Source organism: Vulpes lagopus, chromosome 15 (genome assembly GCF_018345385.1).
Source record: "Vulpes lagopus strain Blue_001 chromosome 15, ASM1834538v1, whole genome shotgun sequence".
In the NCBI taxonomy this organism is placed as follows: domain Eukaryota; kingdom Metazoa; phylum Chordata; class Mammalia; order Carnivora; family Canidae; genus Vulpes; species Vulpes lagopus.
In genome coordinates, this window is record NC_054838.1 from 17,907,127 (window position 1) to 17,931,386 (window position 24,260).

At 36.4% G+C, this 24,260-nt stretch overlaps 1 protein-coding gene across 8 annotated transcripts in view; it reads left to right on the forward strand.

Moving 5' to 3' along the window:
* The window catches only part of STK33 (serine/threonine kinase 33), a 146,075-nt gene that overhangs the window by 52,305 nt on the left and 69,510 nt on the right, over positions 1-24,260 (forward strand). Inside the window, exon 1 of one of the 8 annotated variants that reach the window (XM_041729654.1) lies at positions 12,063-12,182. The exons of the other annotated variants lie outside the window; for them this stretch is intronic. The gene's annotated coding sequence lies outside the window, so the exon portion shown is untranslated. Of the gene's footprint in view, positions 1-12,062; positions 12,183-24,260 lie in introns of those variants that run through there. 8 annotated transcript variants of the gene reach the window in all.

A 24,260-nucleotide genomic window follows, 5' to 3' on the forward strand; every position in this document is an offset into this window, starting at 1 on the left:
ACAAGAATTTTTTTTTGATGGGAATAGAATAGATAGGAATAGCAAAAAGGGTGTATTATAAATACTAAGGATATTTTTTTTCCTAACGATATTTTTTATGAAACATTTATTTCAGTATATGTATATATGTATGTAAAAATGTATTTGTTATTGTGGATAAGGTAAAACCTTTCTGAAAAAATTCTTGACTAGACTGAAAAATTCTTGTATTAGGAGTCTGATTGATCTTTGCATTCAATTAATTTTATATTATGAGTACTCACTAAATGCTCCTGGAATGTTTATGGTATTTGTCCCAGTAGTCACTGTGTTAACAAAGAAGAAGGACTTGTTTACTCAATCAATTTCTGATTTGGCTTTTATGAATGTAGAGATTTTATATCAGGAGTGCCTTTAAGTCTACCACCTGTTAGTCTCCTTTAGTTAAAGGAGTTTGACAAGGGTATATACTGTCTTTCCTCCTTTACCTTTAGCACAGGAATCATCAAAGAATCTTTGCTGGGGCATAATGTGAGGGGTGTGGTTATGACTTAGACTCATTTCCCCTTCTATCATCCCACAACATGTATTGAGTGCATACAATTGATCAGGCATTAGTGTAAGCACTTTACATGTATTAATTTATTTACTTATAGTAACCCTATGGAAGGTGCTTTGTTATCCTCAATTTCATGATGAGAAAATTAAAGCTTAGAAGTAGATTGAATAGATTAAAATCAGATTTGTAAGTGGCTGAGATTTGAATCTAGGCAATCTGTGGGTGCAATGGAAAAAATCTAGCACTGTTGCAGGGCAGAGAACTCGGCTAGTGCACTAGTTGGCTCGGAGATTTCTCAGTCAAGACTCTGTTGGGGCAAGGCTGCTAGACAAAAGGCCTCAGAAGGTTTGTTTGTTTCCTTCTTGGTATGACTGGGCTCTGAAATTATGTAAAGTGAAAGATAGACTGAAGTCTCACTTTTCTTTTTTTTTTTAAAGTTGTCTCTTCAGTTAATATTTTGAGGCTTTGTGGACAGACTTTGAGATAGGTAGCAGATGCCTTGCCATGTGAGACAAATCCATATTTAGTGTGCTCCTCCAATTTACTTAAGTTAATTGGCAAATTTTCAGGGACAACTTAATTTTTTTAATTTAAATATAATTTGCATACTATCAAAGTTACTACTTTGAAGTGTGTAACTCCAAGGTTGTACAATCATCACTACCTTCTAACTTAAGAACATTTCTTCTCCCAAAAAAGAAACCCTGTAAATTAGTAGCCATGTCCCTTTTGCCCTTTCCCTCCAGCCTCTGTTGTATACAAACTTACTTTCTGTCTTTATGGATTTGCTTATTCTGGACACTTCTTAGCAATAGAATCATACAGTATGTGGCCTTTCATCTGGCTTCTTTTACTTATCATGGTATTTTCAAAGTTAATTCACATTGTATATATATCAGTGGCCAAATAATATTCTAATACACATGCCACATTTTGTTTATCCATTTATTGGTTGCTGAAAATTTAGATTATTTCCAGCGTTTTGGCTACTGTAAATAATGCTTCCATGTTCATTTATGTGCAAGTTTTTGTGTGAATATATGTTTTCAATTCTCTTAGGTCTATACCTAGACATTACTGGGTCATATAGTAACTTTATGTTTAACTTTTTGAGGAACTGCCAAATTGTTTTCCAAAACAGCCACACCATTTTATGTTCCCACTGGCAATGTATGGATGGGAGTTCTAAGTTCCAATTACTACACAACCTCCCCCACACTTACTACTTTTTGTTTTTGTTTGTTTTACTGTAGCCATCCCTGGTGAGTGTGATGTCTCATCATGGTTTTGATTTATATTACTATAATGACTGAAGAAATTATGCTTATGTTCATTTGTTTATTGGCATTTGTATATCTTCTTTGGAGAAACTTTTATGCAAATCCTTTGTCCAATTTTTTTTTTTAAGATTTTATTTAAGAGAGAGAGAGCATGGGGGGAAGGGAGGAGGAGCAGAGGGAGAGGGACAAGCAGACTCTGTGCTAAGCATGGAGCCTGATGCAAGGCTGGATCCCAGGACCCTGAGATCATGACCTGGGTGGAGATCAGAAGTCAGACACTTAACTGATTGAGTCACCTAGACTCCCCTGTCCACTTTTGGTTGGGTTGTCTTTTTATTCTCAAATTGTAAGAGTTCTTTATATATTCTGGATATTAGATTTTCACTAGCTATATGATTTGCAAATAGTTCCTCCAATTCTGTGGGTCATTTTTTCACTTCCTAGATAATGCCCTTTGAATTATAAGTGTTTTTAATTTTTATGAAATTCACCTATTTTTTATTTTGGTTGCTTGTGCTTTAGGTATCATGTCTAAGAAACTGTTGCCTAATCCAAGGTCACAGAAATTTATTATCACTATGTTTTCTTCTAAGAGTTTTACAGTTTTAGCTCTTACATTTAGGTTTTTGATCTCTTTTGAGTTAATTTTTTATGTAGTGTGATGTAAATGTCCAAATTAATTCTTTTGTGCATAGAGTACCATTTATTGAGAAGACTGTTCTTTCCCCATTGAATTATCTTAGTACCCTTGTCAAAAATGACTCAACTACAGATGTATAAGTTTATTTCTGGACTCTCAATTCAATTCTACTGATTTATATGTTTGTCTTAGGCCAGTTACACACTATTTTGTTTAGTATCAAAATAAGCTTTGAAATTTTGAAGTACAAATCCTCCAACGTTGCTCTTTCTTTTCTTTTTCTTTCTTTTTTTTTTTTATTTATTCATGATAGTCAGAGAGAGAGAGAGAGAGGCAGAGACACAGGCAGAGGGAGAAGCAGGCTCCATGCACCAGGAGCCCGACATGGGACTCGATCCTGGGTCTCCAGGATCACGCCCTGGGCCAAAGGCAGGCGCCAAACCGCTGCGCCACCCAGGGATCCCGCTCTTTATTTTCAAAATTGTTTTAGTTGTTCTGGATCCCTTGAATTTACATATGAATTTTAGGATTGTCAATTTCTGCAAAAATGGATGATGGAATTTTGATATTGAACTGTAGATAAATTTGGAGAATACTCCATGTTAATATTAATAGGTCTTCTGAAACATGAAGACAAAGCTTATTTTCATTTGTTTCTTTAATTTTAACAGTTTTTATAGTTTTTAGTGTACAAGTTTTGTATTTTGTCACTCTTGTTTTTTGATTCTATCAGATTGAATTGCTTTCTTAAGTTCATTTTCAGATTGTTCATTACTGGTGTATAGAAATACAACTGATTTTTGTTTATTAATCTTGTATCCCGCACCCTTTCTGAGCTTGTTTTTTAGCATGTGGGTATGTGTATTCCTTTAGGATTTTCTTTCTTTTTTTTTTTTTTTTTAAGATTTTATTTCTTTACTCATGAAGGACACACACACACACACACACACACACACACACAGAAAGAGAGAGAAAGAGAGAGAGGCAGAGAGGCAGAGAGGCAGAGAGGCAGAGGGAGAAGCAGGCTCCATGCAGGGAGCCTGACATGGGACTTGATCCTGGGACTCCAGGATCACGCCCTGGGCCGAAGGCAGGTGCTAAACCGCTGAGCCACCCAGGGATTCCCCCTTTAGGATTTTCTATTTCTAGGATCATGTCATTTGCAAATAGGGATAATTTCATACTTCTTCCATTCTAATTTGGATGCTTTTAATTTTATTTTCAAATTTAATGGTAGAATCCAGGCTAGAACTTTTAGCGCAATGTTAAATTGAAGTGACGAGAGCAGATAGCTTGTCATATTCCTGATCTTAGGGAGAAAGCCTTTAGTCTTTTACCATTAAATATGATGTTAGCTATGGATATTTTGTAGATGCCTTTTGTCAGTTTGAGGAAATTCCCTTCTATTGCTAGTTTGTTGAGTGCTTTTATTATGAGAAGATGTTGGATTTTGTAAATATTTTTTCTGTATTGAGATGATCGTATGTTTATTTTTCCTATGTTCTACTAATATAGTGCATTACATTGGTATTAAACGCGGAAACAACCTTGTGTTCCTAGGATGTCTCCCTTTGTCATATTGTGTAAACCTTTTTATATGCTTCTAGATTGATTGTTTTGCTAGTATTTGCTGCTAGTCATTTTGTTGAGGATATTTGAATTTATAGTAACTGATAAGGAATATTGAGCTGTAGTAGTAGTACTAGTACTAGTAGTAGTCAGTAATTAGTAATAGTAGTAGTAAGGGTGTGGTGTGTATATGTGTGTGGGTTTGATAGCCATGTAATACTCGCCTCAGAGTAGTCACTTCATTTTTGAAGGATAGTGTTTGCTGGATTTAGAAACCTTGGTTGACAGGCTCTTTTTTCTTTCAGAAATTTGAATGCGTCATCTCTGTTCCTTCTGATTCCATAGTTTCTGATGAGAATTCAGCTGTTAATCATATTGAACATCCTTTGAATGTGATAAATCATTCCTCTAACCGCTTTCAAGATTCTTTTTGTCTTTTTCTTTTGACAGTTTGATTAATATGTGTCCATGTGTAGATCTTTTTAAAGTTATCCTACTTAGAGTTTTTTGAGCTTGTTGGATATGAAGATTAATGTTTTTCATCATATTTGAAAGTTTTTGGCCATTATTTCTTCAAATATTCTTTTTGCCCCTTTTCTGTTTCTCTTCTTTTTTCTGAGACTCCCATTATGCATATATTGTACATTTGATGGTGTCTTCACAGGTATCTAAGGTTATGTTAATTTTTGTTCATTCTTTTTAGTCATTTTGTTCCTTGGACTAGAAAATCTCTTAACTTATCTTCATTTCACTTTTTCTTCCTTCTCTCTGCTCATATCTGCTATTGACCATCTCTAATGAAATATTGATTTTAATTATTATACTTTTCAACTCCAGAATTTGTATTTAAACAAATAGTTTATGCATCTTTTTGATAATCTCTGTTTGGTGAGATATCCTTATACTTTAGTTCCTTAGACATGGTTTCCTTTAGTTCTTTGAACATATTTAAAATAGCTCGTATAGGGACGCCTGGGTGGCTCAGTGGTTGGGCGCCTGCCTTTGGCTCAGGTCGTGATCCTGGGATCCGGAATTGAGTCCCGCATTGGGCTCCATGTTGAGGAGCCTGCTTCTCCCTCTGCCTATGTCTCTGCCTCTCTCTCAGTCTGTGTCTCTCATGAGTAAATAAATAAATCTTAAAAAAAATAGCTTGTATAAAGTCTTTGTCCAACATTCTGGCCTCAAGGTCAGCCAGAGATGAGAGCTTAGGGGCTTCTCAGGTCTTTCCTGTGCATAATACAGCCCTATGTGTTTGTGTGGCCTCCTAGGTCCCCAAGAATATGTTGGAGTTTTTCAAATCACTTATGGACATCTTATTTCCCAGCTTTTTCTTTAAGCTTTTTGGTTAGCTTTTTGCCTATTATTGCTCCAAATATTAACCACTGCATCAGGCAGCTGTGAAGTTACAAACTTGATTGTAATTGTTTTCAACAAATGCCCTGTGGAAGAAGACACTCTGCAAGATGAGCCCTGATTCAGGCCAAGTACAGACTAACTTAAAAGTGGAGTCTCCTCAGAATCCATCAGAAAGATCAAGTAGTGAGAATTTCTTGGTAATGAGGATTCAAAAGAGCTCTAGCTCCATCCCACAGCACTTCATTTCACTGCTCTCTCCAGCAACCACTGGGCTGTCCCTGGAATGTAGGCTAGTGTTTTGGAAGGCTATTGCAAATATAGAGTGGGGGATGGAATTAAGGGAAGTTAAAATATGACAAAGCTTCCTGTTCTTGCTTATATAAAACTGTTTATTTATTTAAAAGTAAATGTTTCCTGTGTTGGAAGCCTTTGGTTAATTTCCATATCGCTGAAAAAGTTTATTCTAATAATTTTGGTCAGCTTTCTCATTGTTTTTATGCAAGAACAAATTTGGGAGCCCCTAATCTGCCATTTTGCCAACAATACCCCCATACATTACATTTTAAATATAATTTTTTCAGCCCTCATTCTCTCTTGAAAATCTTGAGCCATTTGACTTTTGACCAGTCTTTCCTTCATTAAATACCCTCCTTGCTGCCTCTGTGAACACTCTTTTCCATTGTTTAGTGTACTCTCTTCCCCTGATTATCCTTTAGAAGTTGATGTTCCTGAATGTTCTCTCCTTGGCTCTTTTTAAAATTTTAATTCCAGTGTAGTCAATATACAAAGTTATATTAGTTTTGGATGTACAATATAGTGATTCAGTAATTCCATGTATTACTCAATGCTCATCAAGACAAGTGTACTCTTATTTTTTTCACCTATATCACCCATCCCCCAACAGCATCCCCTCTAGTAACCATCTGTTGGTTCTTTATAGTTAAGAGCCTTGTTTTTTGCTTTGCCTCCTTTTTTACCCTTTTGTTAATTTGTTTTTGTTTCTTAAATTCCACATTTGAGTGAAATCATATGGTATTTGTCTTTCTCTTACTGGCTTTTTTGCTTAGCATTATACTTTCCAGATCTATCCATATTGTTGCAAATGGCAAGCTTTCATTCTTTTTTTATGGCTAAATAATATCCTATTATATATGGTTAGTTAACAAACAGTGTAATATTCATTTCAGGTATACAATATAGTGATTCAACACTTCCATACATCACCTGATGCTGATCATCCTCAATAATCATTGCCTATTTAACCTATCCTCCCACTCCCCTCCATTCTGGTAGCCATCAGTTTGTTCTCGATAGTTAAGAGTCTGTTTTTTTAGTTTGCCTCTCTTTCTTTCCCTTTGCTCATTTATTTTGTTCCTTAGATTTTATTTATTTTTTTAAAGTAATCTTTACACTCAATGGGGGTGTAAAAACTCACAACCTTGAGATCAAGAGTTGCATGCGTACCAACTGAGCCAACCAGGCACTCCTGTTTTGTTTCTTAAAGTCCACATATGAGTAAAATCATACTGTCTTTGTCTTTCTCTGACTTTTTTCACTTAGCATAATACTCTCTAGCTCCATCCATGTTGTTGCAAATGACAAGGTTTTGTTCTTTTTTATGGTTGAGTAATATTCCATTACACACACACACACACACACACACACACACCCCACATCTTCTTTATCCATTCATTAATTGATGGATACTTGGCTGTTTCCATAATTTGGCTATTGTTGATAATGCTGCTATAAATATCAGGGTGCATGTATCCCTTTGAATTAGTATCTTTGTATTCTTTGGGTAAATACCTAGTAGTGCATTGGATCATAGGATAGTTCCATATTTAACTTTCTGAGCAACCTCCATACTGTTTTCCAGAGTGGCTGCACCAGTTTGCATTCTAACCAATAGTGTAGAAGGGTTCCCTTTTCTCCATATCCTTGCCAACACCTGTTTTCTTGATTTTAGTCATTCTGACTGGTATAAAGTGGTATCTCATTTTAATTTTGATTTGCATGTCCTTGATAAGTGAAATTGAGCATCTTTTCATGTGTCTATTTGCCATCTGTATGTCTTTGAAAAAATGTCCATTCAAGTCTTCTGTCCATTTTTGAATTGGATTCTTTGATTTTTGGGTGTTGAGTTTTATAAGTCCTCTATATATTTTGGATACTAACCTTTTATTGGATAGGTCATTTACAATATCAGTAGGTTGCCTTTAGTTTTGTGATTGTTTTCTTTGCTGTGCAGAGGCTTTTTATTTTGATGTAGTCCCAATAGTTCATTTTTGCTTTTGTTTCCCTTACCTTAGGGGATGTATCTAGAAAGATGTTGTTGTGGACAATAGGAGAAATTGCTATTTCTGTTTTCTTGTAGGAATTTTATGATTTCAGGTCTCACATTTAGGTCTTTAATCCACCTTGATTTTATTTTTGTGTGTGGTGTAAGAAAGTGGTCCAGTTTCATTCTTTTGTATGTAGCTATCCATTTTTCCCAACACCATTAGTTGAAAAGACTTTCCCATCGCATATTCTGGCCTCTTGTGGGAGATTAATTTACCATATAATTGTGTATTTATTTCTGGGCTTTCTATTCTATTCCATTGATCTGTATGTCTATTTTGTGCTAGTATCAGACTGTTTTGATTATTATACCTTTGCAATGCAACTTGAAATTTGGAGTTGTGTTACATCTAGTTTTGTTTTTCATTTTCAGGATTGCTTTAGCTATTTGAGATCTTTTGTGGTTCCATACAAATTTTAGGATTGTTTTTTCTAGTTCTGTGGAAAAGGCTGTTGGTATTTTGATAGAGATTGCATTAAATCTGTAGTTTGCTTTAGATAGTATAAACATTTTAACAGTATTTGTTCTTCCAATTCGTGAGCATGGAATGTCTTTCTGTTTGTATTGTCTTTGATTTCTTTCATCAATTTTATAGTTTTCCGAGTACATGTTTTTTACCTTTTTTGGTTAGATATTATTTGTAGTGCAGTTGTAAATGGGATTGTTTTCTCAATTTCTCTTTCTGATGCTTCATTTCTAGTGTGTAGAAATGCAGTGGATTTCTATACATTGATTTTGTATTCTGTGACCTTACTGAATTTATTTATCATCTCTAGTAGTTTTTTGGAGGAGTCTTTATGGTTTTCTATATAGAGTATCCTGTCATCTGCATCTGAAAGTTTTATTTCTTCCTTATCAATTTGGATGTCTTTTATTTCTTTTTGTTACCTGATTGCTCTGGCTAGGACTTCTAGTACTACATTGAATAAAAGTGGTGACAGTGGACATCTTTTCTCTTTTCTGATCTTAGGGGAAAAGTTCTCAGTTTTTCCTCATTGAGTATGATGTTAGCTGTGCGTTTTTCCTATAAGGCCTTTATTATGTTGAAGTATATTCCCTCTAAACCTACTTTGTTGAGGGTTTTTTTTTAATCATGAATGGATGTTGTATTTTGTCAGTTGCTTTTTGTGCATCTATTGAAATAATCATTTGGTTTTTATCATTTCTCTTATTGTTGTGATATATTACATTGATTGATTTGCAAATACTGAACCACCCTTGCATCCTGGGAATAAGTCCCACTTGATTGTAGTTAATGATTTTTAAATGTATTATTGCATTCCGTTTGCTAATACTTTGTTGAGGATTTTTGCATCTATGTTCACCAGAGATATTGGCCTTTTCTCTTTTTTAGTGTCTTTATCTGCTTTTGTTACCAAGGTAATGCTGACCTTACAGAATGAATTTGGAAGTTTTCCTTCCTGTTCTATTTTTTGGAAAAGTTTGAGAATAATAGGCAGAATCACTTGTGAAACTGTCTGGTCCTGGACTTGTTTGTTTGGATTTTTTTGATTACTGATTCAATCTTGTTGCTGGTGATCAGTCTGTTCAAATTTTCTATTTGTTCCTGCTTAAGTTTTGGTAGCTTTTGTGTTTCTAGGAATATATCCATTTCTTCTATGTTGTCCACTTTGTTGGCATATAATTTTTCATAGTATTCTCTTACAAGCTGTATTTCTGTGGTGTCAATTGTTATTTCACCACTTTCTTTTCTAATTTTGTTTGAGCACCCCCCACCTCCAAGTCTTTTTAAAGAGTTTGGCTAGAGGTTGTTGATATTTTGAAAGAACCAGCTCCTGGTTTCATTGATCTGTTCCATTTTTCTTCTAGTTTCTATGTAATTTATTTCTGCTCTTAATCTTTATTATTTCCTTCCTTCTGCTGGTTTTGGGTTTTGTTTGTTCTTTTTCTAACTTTTTTAGGTGTAAGATTAGGTTGTTTATTTGCGATTTTTCTTGCTTTTTGAGGTAGGTCTGTATTGCTATAAACCTCCCTCTTAGAACTGATTTTGTTGCATCCCAAAGATAATGAACCATTGTGTTTTCATTTTCATTTGTCTCCATGTAATTTTTTTTTATTTATTTGTTTTCTTGGTTGACCCATTAATTGTTTTGTAGCATGTTATTTAACTTCCATGTATTTGTGCTTTCACCACATTTTTTTCTTGTGGTTGATTTCTAGTTTCATAGTATTATGGTCAGAAGAGATACATGTTATGACTTTGGTCTTTTTTAATTTGTTGAGACTTGTTTTGTGGCTTAATATGTGATCTATTCTGAAGAATTTTCCATGTGCACTTGAAAAAATGTGTAAAAAAAAAAAAGAAAAAAAATGTGTATTCTGCTGTTTTAGGATGGAATGTTCTGACTAGATCTGGTCCAGTATGTCATTCAAAACCATTGTTTCCTTGTTGATTTTCCATTTGATTTGTTCATTGATGTAAGTGGGGGTGTTAAAGTCCCCTATTCTTATTGTATTACTGTTGATTAGTTCCTTTATGTTTGTATTAACTGGTTTATATATTTGGGTGCTCCTTCTTTGTCTTTTGTTATGGTCTTTGTTTTAAAGTCTATTTTGTTTGGCATAAATATTTCTATGCTGGCTTTCTTTTGACAGCTATTTGCATGATAAATGTTTCTCCATTCCATTACTTTCAATCTGCATGTGTCTTTTGGTCTGAAATGAGTCTCTTGTAGATAACACATAGATAGGTCTTGTGTGTTTTTTCTTTTTCAGAGTTTGTTTATTTATTTATTTATTTGAGGGAGATAGAGAAAGAGAGAGGAAGAGGAGCAGAGGGTGAGGGACAAGTAGACTCCATGCTGAACATGGAGCTCAGTACAGGGTTCAATCTCGTGACCCTGAGGTCATGACCTGAGCTGAAATCAGGAGTTGGTGCTTAACTGACTGAGCCACCCAGGCACCCCAGTAGGTCTTGTTCTTTTAATCCATTTTGTCACCCTATGTCTTTTGATTGGAATGTTTAGCCCATATATATTCAAAGGAATTATTGATAGGTATATATTTAAAGCCATTTTGTTACTTGTTTTGTGGTTGTTTTTGTAGTTCTTCTCTGATCCTTTCTTCTCTTGCTTTGTTCTCTCATGGTTTGCTGGCTTTCTTTAATGATATACTTGTATTCCTTTCCTTTATTTTTAACATATCAATTTTTGTTTTTTGTTTTGTGGTTACCATTAGGTTTATAATATAACATCTCCTGCATATAGAAGTCTATATTAAGTTGATGGTTGTTTAAGTGTCAATCTGTTCTTAGCCCCCATATTTTAGGTATATGGTGTCAAACTTTGCATCCTTTTATTTTGTGAATGCCTTGACTGATTTTTACAGATATGCATATTTTTACTGCTTTTATGCTTCCTACTTTTCTTCTCTTACTTATAGTCTTTCCTTTCCACTCAGAGAGTCACCTTTAATATTTCTTGTAGGGCTTGTTTAGTGGTCATTAACTGCTTTAGCTTTTGTTTGTCTTGTAAACTCTTTATCTCTCTTTCTATTCTGAAGAATAGCCTTGCTGAGTAGAGTATTCTTGACTGCAGATTTTTTTCCTTGCAGCACTTTGAATAAATCATGCCACTTTCTTGTGGCTTGCAACATTTCTGCTGAAAAATCTGCTGAAGCCTTATTGGGTTCCCTGTATATAACTGTCTTTTTTCTTGATGCATTAAAATTTCCTTCTTTATTATTACTTTTGGCATCTTAATTACTATATGTCTTGTTGTAGACCTCCTTGGGTTGATTTGAAAGGGGGGGGTATCTCTGTGCTCTCAGGATCTAGATAACTGTTTCCTTCCCCCTGATGAGGGAAGTTTTCAGCTATTACATCTTCACATGAATTTTCTGCCCTTTTTTCTCTGTCTTATTCTGTGCTACCTATGATGCAATGTTATTAGCCTTGATGGAATTACTGAGTTTCCTAAGTCTCTTTTCATTTTGTGTAATTTTCTTTTTTCTCATCTGCTCAGCTTGATTACTTTCCATTACTGTATCCTTCAGGTCACTAATTTTGTTCTTCTGCTTTCTCTAGCCTGCTTTTTATACAATCTAGTGTATTTTTCCCCATCTAGTATGTTTTAAATTTCATTTCTTGTGTTCTTCATTTCTGATTGGTTCTTTTTTTACCTCTTTGTTAAGGGTCTCACTGATGTCTTCCACTCTTTTCAAGTCCAGTGAGTATCTTTATGATCATTACTTTAAATTCTCTACAGGCATATTATCTATATCCATTTTACTGTGGTTATGTCCTATTCTTTCATTTGGAAAATATCCCTCTGTTTCCTCACTTTGTCTAACTCTGTGTCTGTTTCTCTGTGTTAGGAAAGTCACCTGCCTCTCCTGCTCTTGAAGATAATGCCTTATGAAGAAGAGGTCTTATAGGGCCCTACAGCTCCATGTTCCTTGCTTACCAGAACCTGGCACTTCAGGAATGTCTCCCATGTGTGTTGTGTGCACCCAGCTGTTGGGTACTGGCTACTTTCCTTTAGGCAAATCATTTGCAGTGGCTCTGTTTGCCTGTTCTGGGCAGTTTTTGGTCCTCAGCTGGGGTAGGATGCACAGTTTTAACAAGATTTGCCTCCATCTTCTGCAGGGCCACTGTCCTCACCGGGACTGAAGCCCCTAAAGTGTGTGGGTTGGGAGATGTGGTATTGGCAAGTTTTGCTTCTCGGGGAGGGGACCCACAGCACCAGGACTGAGGCAAAAGTGACTGGAAAAGGCAGATCTTGGTGTAAGCAGGTTAGGTCGTGAGTTCTATGCCCCACTGCTTCCTGCAGATGGCTGTGTGTTTGTGTTGGGGTGGGTAGGGGAGGGAGATAACACCTGTCAGCCTCTTTGTTCCTAGAGGGATCTCCCTGCAAAAACTGCCCTTTCAGGGCATGCTCTAAGCTGAGTAAATAATGGTCCCTCCTGTATGCCCCAGCCAATTTTCTTCTTTTTTTAAAAAAAATATTTTATTTATTTATTTATTCATGAGAGACACAGAGAGAGATTGAGAGAGGCAGGGAGAAGCAGGCTCCATGCAGGGAGCCTGATGTGGGACTTAATCCCGGGTCTCCAGGATCACACCCTGGGCTGAAGGCCGTGCTAAATTGCTGAGCCACCCAGGCTGCCCCCCAGCCAATTTTCAAACTGCGGCTTCTATATTTTATCTCCATAGGCTGTTTGTCATGCTGTCTTTTTAAGGGTGGAGACTCAGCTTCCTGTCACCTTCTGGCTCTCCCAGAACCAACCTTGCCGATTTTTAAAATTCCAGGCTTTAAGTTCTGCTACTTGTAAGAACTCGTGAAATTTGGCCTCTGTTGCTTTCAAAGCCAAATGATTTGAGGATTCATCTTCCGTGTCTGAGCTCCCTGTTGTAAGAGTCTTTTTCTTTCCCTTCTTCACACCCTTGGCTCCCTCCCTCCTGTGAGCAGCCATAGTCCTATGTTTATTTAGCTCTCCTCCCCCCATGTCTCCTACCCTCTTTTCTCTAAGAGTTTGTTCTGCGAGTCTTTGGGTCATTTTCTGGGTTAGTTACACTGCTGTGAGTGTTATCTAGTTGCATGTGGGGTATGAGGTGAGCTTAGGGTCCTCCTCTACCATCTTCCCAGCCCCTCTTCCTGCTGTTTTCTGTCCTTGGCTTTCCTGTGTTTTCATTCCACACATCCTTCTTGGGTGATCTCACCTATACCCATGATTTCAGTTTCCTCTTCTATGATGTAAGTCTTAAATCCAAGTTTATAACCTAGGTTTCTCTTTATTTCTGGACTTATATATATATCCACTACCTCCTCAGCATCTCCCTTTCAGTGTCCTAAAGGCAAAACTAATTTAGCATACCCCAAACCAAACTTACCATCTTACTCCAAATCTATTATTTTTCCTCTCTTTACTATCTCAATAATTTGATCATCATCCACATCAGTATTCAAGGTATTCTTGACTTCTTTCTTTACTTTTGAAGATTTATTTATTTTAGAGAGAGAGAGAGAGACAGAGAGAGATAGAGAGAGAGCACCAGTGGGGAGAAGGGACAGAGGAAGAGAGAGAATTTTCAAGGAGACTCACCACTGAGTGCAGATGCCAATACAGGGCTCAGTCTCGACTCTGAGATCATGACCTGAGGCAAAATCAAGAGTTGGATCCTTAAATGACTAAACCACCCAGGTGCCCCATCTTTTCTCTTTCTCTCACTATGGTCATAGCTAATCATTTACCAAGTTCTGTCACTCCATTTCCTAAATTTCTCCAGAATCTGGCTATTTCCCCCATTCCTTATGCTGCTTTTCTAATTAAGACCACACTTAGGGATGCCTCGAGTGTCTGCCTTCGGCTCAGGGTGATTCTGGGGTCCCAGGATCGAGGCCCACATCAGGCTCCCTGTGAGGAGCCTGCTTCTCCCTCTGCCTATGTCTCTGCTTCTTTCTCTGTCTCTCATGAATAATAAATAAAATCTTTAAAAAAACCCACATTTATATCCTTGCCTAAACTATTATAATACTTTCTTGTTTTTCCATCTCTAGTCTTGTCTTGCCTTTCATACATTTTCTATACTACAGGAAGAATATGCGTTCTAAAAAGCGCATTTCCTTTTGTCATTCCCTTGCAGGTAAGCAATAGCTAGGATCGATTTCATCCCTGCATTCAGGGAACTTGGGTATAGTGAGGGATACAGATAAATAAATGACGAAGTACAATTCAGAGTGTGATAGAGCAAGTATAGTACACTAAGGAGATTGGCAGACACTCAAGTGAACTTGACTCAAAATATCAAGAAAATTTGAGAGGAGATGATGTCTGGTCTACGGCCATACCACCCTGAACGCGCCCGATCTCGTCTGATCTCGGAAGCTAAGCAGGGTCGGGCCTGGTTAGTACTTGGATGGGAGAGGAGATGATGTCTGGATTGAGATCTGCAGGAAGAGTAGGAATTATAATGATGAAAGGAAAGAATGGGAAAGAGAGTTCCTGGCTGAGAGTGCATGAAGGAGGATGTAAAGAAGGCATAGGATTGTAGGAAATGAAAGAAATTCTGTAGGTTGGAAAACTTTATGTTGAGGAAGTAGTGTGAGATAAGACTGAAAATGTACACCAGGGCCACATCACCTAGGCTTGTTTGTCATGTTAAGGACTCTGTGCTGTTGGGAACCACTGAAGTGATTTTTGCTGGAACAAGCATGAACAGATTTACATATGAGAAAGAGCACCCTGGTTATAGTGAGGGGAATGCTTTGGTTGAGATGGCTGACTTGGAATCAGGGTGACTAGTGAGCAAGCTCTTATATTAATCCAGGTAAGAGATAATATTGATGTGGGCATTTGGAATGGAGAAAATTGGATGGATTTGAGAATTATTTTGGAAGTAGAATGGACTTGTCATTGTTGAATATGGAGGGAGAGGAAAGGACTGGGGAAAATTTTGTATTATTCAGTTAATTAAATTATCTATTTCAGTAGTTATCCCTTTAGAACATAAAGCTATTATGTATTTATGTAAGTATGTATGTACATTAATTACAAGAAAGTATATGGTGTTTTGTAGGTTTTTTTTAATGACCTACATCTGATGTAGGTCTAAAGATCTAAACTCCCCTAAACAGACTTTACTGTTCATTTGGTAAAAGCTAGTAAATGTAGACCTAGTGCCTGGGTCCATTTATTTCTTCTATGAGCCTAACTTCTTATTTCCTACTGGGATTCATGATTAAAATATCTTACTTCTTCCAGTCAACATTTTTTTTCTATCCTAAGCATAAAGCCATATGGTTGATTCTATCAGCTTTCCTTAGCTACCTAGCTACATAAGGATATTTCTACTGTGGAATTTGCACTACAAAGCAATTCAAAACTTTTGCATTTTCTGTTTGTAGTGTAGTAGAAGATCTCACTAGGGTAAAAGGACTTGCTGATTTTGGTCACTTTTTGTCAAAAGAATTTATATCTACATGACTAAGTTTGCTATCTGACTAAAAAGCATCCTGTGAAATACAGCATTCTTTGAACTTGAAGATCTGTTTAAAAGTTTATCATTTCTTTACTAAGACATGAAAAGAAAATCATTGCTCATTTTTGCAGAAGAAGTTGGAAACTCTTATTTTTGGGCTTTCGTATTCTTTTATATGGACTTTGCAAAAATAATAATCTTACAGTCACTGTTTCCTGAATTATTTCTAGTATTTGTTAAATTGATATGTGGTTGGATATAGTATTGTTAAACAAAAAGTAGCTTTATTTTAGGAAATAAAGAAAAATTTAATGTTAGTATTACTTTTTATATGTATTATAGAGGACATTTTAAATCTTCATCATGAAAAATTTCTTTTTATTGAAGAGAAAAATTTCTTCTCCCCCAAAAAGAAATCCTCTCTGGTCTCAGCTGCTTTTTAAAATCTTGAACCTGTCAGTGAAATTGTGTAATCTAGTAATAACATGCCTAAGGCTTATTGCCTTTTCTTGGGCAACACAGTATCAGCAAATGATGTGCTCTATCGATTTTAATCACATTGTTTTTACAGTTCCATTGCAAGGTTTTGAAAGCTCACCAAGTAAATATATCTGTGGCTACAAACACCTCCTTTCTCTGAAAATCTAACCATTTACATATTATTCCTTTTTGATCAGTTGTTAAGATAATCTATAAACTAATAATACTTTGAGAGAGTATTTGGACTTTGCTGGTCTAAAACATTCTTGATATTCAGCATTATTTAGAATTTAAAAAATAAAATTCTTATAAAGGTGATATTTGAGTGCATGTAGCATTCAGAATTTTTTTTAAGATTTTATTTATCCATGAGAGACACACACAGAGAGAGGCAGAGACATAGGCAGAGGGAGAAGCAGTCTCCTTGAGGGGAGCCTGATGTGGGACTGGATCCCAGGCCCTGGGATCATGCCCTGAGCCAGAGGCAGACACTCAACCACTGAGCCAACCAAGCATCTCTAGCATTCAGAATTTAACATATAACAAGTTGCATATGGGCTACTCCAGCAAGCCATTCACTCAACAACTCAGCTGCACACATCTAGAGCAAGCTCTTGTAATTATATTCTAACTAGCTATGAGCTAATTAGATGACAGTTTGTATCTTGGAACCCATGTAGAACAATATTTGGAGCATTAGACTAAGAGATTGTTACTGACAGATAAAATAATTTTCTGATGCTACCATCCATTGGGTTTTGACAGAGTTTCATAATAATAATAAAAACTTCCATTTATTTAGAGCTTACAAAGTATCAGTATTTACATACATTATATCCTATCCTTATAACAGTTCTACCTTGTGGGTGTACAGACATCATCTATGTATATGCTTCGCATAAGAGGAAGCTGAGACCAGATGGGTTAAGTCACTGGTGGGGAATTTGAACATTGGTCTAGCAGTAAAGCTTGGGTTCTTTTTCATTACTAAGGGCAAACACATTTCATGTGAACTGTTCTGTACCTGTAAAATGGAACCATTCTGATAAGACTTATGAGATTTTATTTTATTTTTTATTTTTTAAAAAGATTTTATTTATTTATTAGAGATGGGGGCGCGGGGCAGAGACACAGGCAGAGGGAGAAGCAGGCTCCATGCAAGGAACCTGACGTGGGACTCGATTCCGGGTCTCCAGGATCACGCCCCGGGCCGAAGGCGGTGCTAAACCACTAAGCCACCGGGGGCTGCCCAGCTTATGATATTTTAATGCTCATAAATTGTTTAGAAATTTGGTAGAATGGTAGAATACCAGTATCTTTTTTTTTTTTTTTTTTTGGTCTGATACAGCTTTGTTTGTAATAGTGTTAAGATAGGAGTAGAGGTGTGTGCGTGTGTGTGTGTGTGTGTGTATGTGGGTGTGTGGGTTTATGTGTGTATAAAATAAATAATATTTTATGTGGGATTTATAGTGGGAAACTTTCTTTGGTATCTTTTGTTACTTTGGAACTAATTAGAACTATGCCATTATGTTGCAACATTGACTCTAGTGAATTTGTCACTAAATTCTAATTTGTTCATCTGGCAGTAGATTTTGATTGATTATACTGGCTGGCGTCTTTTCTTTATACTTTGGAGCTTTATAGTTTATATTTTCAGCATACACTGAAAATATATGTGTCCCCTCCACTGCTGATATTTCTGATATAATATACTTACTAGGCCAAATACTAAGCATTTTATAAGTGTTATCTAATTATTCCTCACAAAAGTCATTTAAGATAGCTAACCACTATTTTTTCCACTTTACATGTGAAAGAACTGAGGAGTAAGTGGTGGAAAGTAGAGTTTGAATTCTGGTCTCTCTCGTTCTAAATTTTTTTGTTTCCCACTAGACTATGATACTTCCTTGATCACTCCCTCTTTTTTTTAATTTTTTAAAAAATATTTATTTATTTATTATTTATGATAGACATAGAGAGAGAGAGAGGCAGAGACACAGGAGGAGGGAGAAGCAGGCTCCATGCCAGGAGCCCAATGCGGGACTTGATCCCAGGACTCCAGGATCGTGCCCTGGGCCAAAGGCAGGCGCCAAACCACTGAGCCACCCAGGGATCCCCTCACTCCCTCTTTTGTATCACTTTTGTACTTTGTACATATCTATCATTATCTTAATCATAATAATTCTTAGGTCTAGGTCTTGATAATATCTTTATTTCCAGCACTATGTAACAGATATTCAAAAAATGTTTGCTGAATACATACATAGACTATTAGATGACTAGATTCTCAGTTGGCCGGTTCTCCTACTTAGAACTCTGGTCACTCTTTTGGCCAGACTTACAGAACCCTGGCAATTAAGTACCTTTTAGGTCTTATTTCCCCAACCTCTCCTACCTTGCTGAAATTAACAGCCATGACACATTGATTCCTGAGATACGATATTCTAAATGCTTTTGTCTGGTTATGAATCTGAGCTTTGCGTGTTGCAGATAAGTGGCTCATCACTAGGAGTGAAGAAAAGATACTCTTCCAAAAAATAAGTATCCTTACTTGAGGTCATTTGGCTAGGGATCCTGAGAAGGTTAACATATTTCATATGATTTGTTTGTTTGTGACATACGTATTTTAATATAAAGGAAAGAATGAGTCAGTTATTGCTGTTTATACTATCTGCCAAATAAATGATCTTTTGTTGAATATGAGGATCTTAGTAATAATAAGGTTTATTATGACCAAGGCTTATAGTTGTTGGGAACTGGCCTTAGCCAGCAGAAACCCTTTGAATTTGGTAATATGGTCCATCCCCCAAATAAACTATGTGCTTATATCCTTTCAGACTCCTGGAAACCACAGTCTTGAGTAGAACATAAATATGGGAGTACAGTTATAACTTCTTGTCTGATGGGGAACCTTTCAGAAGCAGGTGGAAATTTATAGAGGATTGGGTCAAGCCTGCTGTGGGGGTTTTGGCATTCTGCTCCAGAAAGAGAGCTTCAACGTAGAGTGAGGGTTTGGTTGTAATGCATTTTTTTGGCCAGGAGACTTCCACCAAGTTTTTCTAATTTTGTTTACATGACAAGCCACTGGTTCTCTTACACTAGGTAACTACATTGGATATTCCATTTAAGACTTTGCTCTAAGACGTTGTCTCCATCAATTAGTAAATCAATCAATAATCCTTTTTTAATGAATACCTTCATTCGGACACAAAATGATGAGGTGAATAGAATGTAGTTCCTACCCTGGAGGGGTTCACACCTAAGAGAGGTAGCCTTTGTTGTTGTTTTCTGTTATCAAATTGTTTCTGCAGAAACTCGAAAATAGGGATCATAGAATCTGCTCTTGGTGTTTTGTTGTAGACTGTTTGGAGTTGCTGAGTTTGCAGAGATCTGGCCACAGGAGGAAAATTTCCTGGATGCATCTAAATTGTGCTTCCGGTGTTTGAACGTGATCTTGAGGGTCAGAATATCTTTTCTAATATTGTATGAAACATCTGGGTTGGAGCATTATATCATACATTTTCTTAGCTAACTGAATTGTTCATGGAAAATTGATGGCTTTGGAAAATTCCTCTTTTTTAATACTTATGGAAATATTTGACACAAGAAAGGCACTCTAACCACACAATTTTATTTATATTAATATATTCTATTAATGCAAAATTATTAATTAGTGCTTGATAAATGAAGCTAGCAAACCTTTCACATTTACCATCAAACTCTTAATCTTGGGATCCCTGGGTGGCGCAGTGGTTTGGCGCTTGCCTTTGGCCCAGGGCGCGATCCTGGAGACCCGGGATCGAATCCCACATCAGGCTCCCGGTGCATGGAGCCTGCTTCTCCCTCTGCCTATGTCTCTGCCTCTCTCTCTCTCTCTCTCTCTGTGACTATCATAAATAAAAAAAATAAAAAAATAAAAATAAAAATAAAAAACCAAAAAACAAACTCTTAATCTTGGGCAGCCCAGGTGGCTCAGTGGTTTAGCACCACCTTCAGCCCAGGGCGTGGTCCTGGAGACCTGGGATCGAGTCCTACGTCAGGCTCCCTGCATGGAGCCTGCTTCTCCCTCTGCCTGTGTCTCTGCCTCTCTCTCTCTCTGTCTCTCATGAATAAATAAAATAAAATCTTTTAAAAAATTCTTAATCTTATTGCTCCATTGTTAATTGGATTAAGACTGCTGAATACATATTTACCTTTTTTTTTTAAAGCTCTACTCTCAGGAAATTTCAATTATATAATACAACATTATCAACTCTAGTCACCATGTTATACATTAGATTTTCAGACCATATTCATCTTCTCAGTGAAAGTCTGTATCCAATATGTGAGGTGATGGATGTGTTAATTAACTTGATGGGAGAACCCTTTCATAATGTATAGGTCTATCAAATTATCACATTGTACACTTTAAATATCTTACAGTTTTGTCAATTGTACCTCAGAAAAGCTGGAAGAAAACATTCCTGAGTACCAGAAGACTATTTTCTTTTAAGCATGCTGGATGGAGCACAGCTAGCTGGGTGTTCATGTCACAATCCTCAGTGTGGTTCTACTTCTCTTCTGGAGTCTATTGTCAGTGTTGTATATTTTGACTGCTTTAGCTACATGTGGGCCCAGTTGCTCACTCTTCACCTGTTATTCTCTGATTTCCTGAGTGAGAAGGAAGTCTTATTTCCTTTTTCTTACAATGCCTTTTCTTCTATACTTCATTTAGCTTTTTCTTTTTTAGCCAGGGCCACTACGCCTTAGCACATCCAGCCTTCCAGCTTATACCCTTCTTTTTCATTATCATCCTGCACCCATGGTAAATTCTAACAATGCTGCTTTGTTACAGGTGAAATTCAGATTGGCTAAGGTGAATTTTGAAGCTGTAACTAGTTTGTCCTGGTGTGAGGTAGGAAAACCAGATCCCCATTATAATATTGAAACTCCACAGTGGAGGTGAGGTCAACTGCCTCTCAATTCCTTTAAATGTCTACTTCACCTCAGTGGATCATTAGGAGTGATTCATCTTTGTAGAGTTTTAGGGCTAGAAGGAACCTGAAGCATCCTAGTCTATGCTTAAAGACCTTAAATGGGTTTCTGCCAACTGACCTTCTGGTCTCTGCCTGGACATTTCTAGTGACTGAGAGATAGTCTTTCCTTTTATCTTTGACAGTTCTAAATGTTAGGAAGCCCTTTTATATTAGATTGATGTGCACTCCCTTTTTGAATCACACAGAAGCCTAATTCCTATGGCTAATCAATCCTCTTCATATGTATGAAGAGAGCCCTCACATTCTTTTAGAGATATCTCTTTCATATGACCCATCTCTTTACTTTGATGACTCTTCCTATACATCTGCCTATTTTTCTGCATAAGTGATTTGTGATTCTGGCTCTTTCCCACAAAGTGAACGCTCAGAAATTTTCATTTTGTACAGGGATGGGTCCGTGCTGGCAGAAAGGTACCTGACTTGAGGTTGCTTATAATGTACAGGGAAAAAAGACACTGAATAACAACAGGAAAAAAATCAGGGAGAGGTTTCTTGGTTTTCTCCAGTCTCTTTAAGCCAAAGTTTTTTAGTGAAATCTCTGTTCATATCTTAAACTGTCAGTGAGACCACATTTAAGACCGTCCCTCCAGATTATGGCTCAATCAGTGAGGTATATTATGCAAATTAAAATAGGAAAAAATGTAATAGCACACATCAACTATTAAACATTTTTAAACATCTCTGTAATGATGTAAATTTTAAACAACTGTAAATTCTCTTATAAGACAACATAGACTCATTTCCCTAATCATGCCCTTAATGGTTAGAATAGTAAACAAGTGCTAGTCTCCTTTAAAATATAACACTATGATCTAGGAAGCTCATTTGGCTCTTCTTTAGGCTCTGTAAGCATGTTGGGAAAACAAGTAGTTGAAAGTGAATATACAGTTATTCAGCTTGGTCTGCATAATGTCAGACAATCCAGTTTTTTTTTTCTTCACTTGAATAGAACACATTTTTGACTGAATTGACTGACTGTTTAGGTTCCTTGTAGACACGGTCTTAGCAAAGAAAACTAAAAATTGCTTTTGGGGAAGAAAATTGTAGCTAGTTATATCTCATAAAACCATTCTTGTGTTCATTTTCTTGAGGAAATTGCCGTGAGTGTATCTTCTAGGGCCAATATGTAAGAGACCTTTTTATGCTTAAATAAAAGCTCAGAGATTTTCTGTATCAGAGTTGTTCCATTGACTTGTTTTAGTTCTGAAAATAAAACGAAAACCTCTAGTCAAAAGAAAGCTCATACTTCAGTTAAATAGTGACATAATTTGAACTTATTTGTTTACGTTATGTCTAATGCCTGTGTTGTCCAGTCTTTGGCGACTGGCAGAAGCTTCTTTGGTTTTCTAATACATCTTTTTGTACCTCAAGTCCTGTTTGAACATAATTCCATGATTCTGTAGAAAAAGAGTTATTCATCTTTGAGTTTACATAAAGATAGGTTTGCAATGCTTGATTAATTTTATGCCTCTAAAATATGAATGACATCATTTGGCCTGTGAGATAGTAGATTTATTTTTGTAACAAATCTTTCAGATCAATTCATAAATGAGAAGGAAATAAATGTGAGTAAACATTTGTTCTATTTTGGTTTTTAAGCTAAAATGATTAGAATTCAGCCAGCCAAAAAGAAATTAAATTTGAAATCTAATTCTTGTCAAGAAATTTTGCATGCAGCTATTCAACCCATTGTTTTAGAATCGCTGTGGTGAGAAAGTAGAACATTACTTTGGCAGATGTAGCATTTGGTAGGTTGGAGAGTGGAAAAGAAACTCAGTGAGTAATAGGAACTTCTGTGCATTCTGAGTATAGCTCCTAAATACATCTAAGGTAATGGATAAAGCAGAAACTGGAGCAAAAAAGTACTCAGAAGTCTACATCAGTGTCAGTGATATGATGAAAATATGATTTATTTTGAGAAATTGATGGAAAATTTAAGGAAATGCTTTCTGAGCAGAGTTAAGAAAAAGATAATTGTTTTTGGATCCCCCAAAAAACCATCTTGAAAATGGGAAATTTAGTATGTACCAATTCTGTTGAAAGTTTGTAGATAGACATATAGTAAAACTTGAAGGATATGGTAAGCATGCTTTTAGGAGTACTGTTTATAAAGAAGGAACTCAGCTACACTTGAAATAAACCTTCACATTATGAACTCTTCTTTCAGTTTCTTATAAAAAGTACTATAAAGTCAGTATTCTTAATGCATGCATAAAATAATGCCTTACACATCTTGTGTGGGACTTTTCTGCCCCCACAGAGAGAAAACGTTATTTTTCCTACACAGTAAGGCTGTTATTTGCAGATCTACTCGACTGCTCTGAGTCATTGATGGTTACAGGCTTTATATTTAACTTGAAATGCAAATTGTTTTCTTCTAAGGCCTAAAGTTAAGTCGTTTTGCAAAGTGTTTGTAGGTACATTCTGAGTTTTCTTTGTCTTGCTACCTATACTTGAAAAGCAGAGTCTGACATTTGTAAGAGGTGTGTGTGTGTGTGTGTGTGTGTGTGTGTGTGTAGTGGCCTCAGTTGAATTCCTTTTTCCCTCCACCTGTCTGGAAGGCACTTTTTATAAATCTTTTCCAGTGCTTGCTATTGCGAGTTTTGATCACAGCAGGAAAATTTTTTCACACAACTTTGATGAAAGGTCATACTTATTGGGATGACTTGCCCATTTTTTCTATCTAAAATCTTAGAATATGCTGTCGACACTACCTGGGATAAATATAAGTATAGCATTTAGGATTTTTGCATTTATTCACAAATAAGATTGGCTTGTAAGAATGCCTTTCCCTTTTTTGAGAACACTGCCCTGGTCAAGTTTTGATTATTCTTGCTGAGTAAAATGAACTGGATGGCTTTTTATTACTCTGAAATAGTTTATATGGGAATCACCTGGTCCCTAAAAGTAGGAGAGAACTCTGGTAGAGAACTTCTTGAATGAAATGATAAGTACTATGAATAAAAATGAAGCAAGGTAAGAGGACAGAGTGAATGGGCCTGCAGTTTCAGATGAGGTGGTTAGAAAAGTTCACTCAAATGAGCAGAAACCACCCTGAAGAGAGGGAGAAAGTCATGC